The following is a 1,234-nucleotide window of genomic DNA, read 5'->3' on the forward strand; positions in this document are numbered from 1 at the left end:
ATACTTTATACTGAAGTTTCTAGGACAAATGTTGGTGATTTAGTTTTTTTTTTTCTTTCATTTTTGATTTAATGTTCGTTTGTTCATGAATATTTTACAGTTCTAGTAATATTATTCTGAAAAAAATATTTAGACATAAAATTATTATAATTTTTCAAAATTCAGCCCAAATTTTGAAAACTATAAAATGTTGTTTCCACAATTTCAACCCATGAACCTTTTTGGCTATAGATAGGGATGTACATGATCGAGTTGGCTCAAATTTTTTAACTATCAAATCAAATTAATTTTATCGGATTTTAAATTTATAAACCAAACTAAATCAAAAATTATTTTTTTCGACCTCAATTTTTTTTTTTTTCAAATTTTTTTCAATAAAGTTTTTATACAAACATATAATTAACTTATGCTTCAACTATGTCTTTAATCCTACTAACATAGAATCATCTTAAAAAACACAAAAATATGAAACATGTGATGACAATAAAATATTCAACAAAAAAATGTTGTTGAAAGTTACAAACCACTACAACTTAAAAATACAAAAGAAGAAAATAAAATATCTTCTTCTTGGATGAGGCACATATATCTCGCTTCCTTTAAAGAAATTTAGGTCCGCTGAAACACATGATTTCACTGGTCCAATAGTAATCTTCTTGATTTGTCCCCTTCAGAATATAATAACCTTTTCACAAAGTACAACTCAGACAAGAATTGAGTTCAAAATTCAATAAAAAAAAACACCTCTCTTCAAATAATAAACTCTCTTTTTACTAACTTTTGTAAACTCTATTTTTATGAACTTGAAAAATATGCAAGACTAACTCTATTTACAAGAGAGAAGTCTTTCTAGTAATGAATATGAATGAATGAGTAGTAGTTAAATTGATATATGTCATGTAGATTACAAGAGTTACAAATGTAATAATGGACAAAAAGAGTTACAGGAAAATAAAAAATCACTTTCTGTCACTAACGTTGGGACTAATGCAGCAATTGACAAAGAATTGTAACTCATTGCCACCTTTAACATTAGAAACTAATGCAAATAAAGGGTATGTTTGGTATGAAGAAAAATGTTTTTCATGAAAAATATTTTTTAGAAAAATATTTTTCTGGCAAATAAGTCGGTTTCTTAGTTGTCGAAAATTATTTTTTAGTGTTTGGTTGACGAATGAAAAAATATTTTTTAGAAAATACATTTTAGTGTTTAGCTAAAGAGTAAAATACGTTT

This window comes from Capsicum annuum, chromosome 1, assembly GCF_002878395.1.
Source record: "Capsicum annuum cultivar UCD-10X-F1 chromosome 1, UCD10Xv1.1, whole genome shotgun sequence".
Classification (NCBI taxonomy): domain Eukaryota; kingdom Viridiplantae; phylum Streptophyta; class Magnoliopsida; order Solanales; family Solanaceae; genus Capsicum; species Capsicum annuum.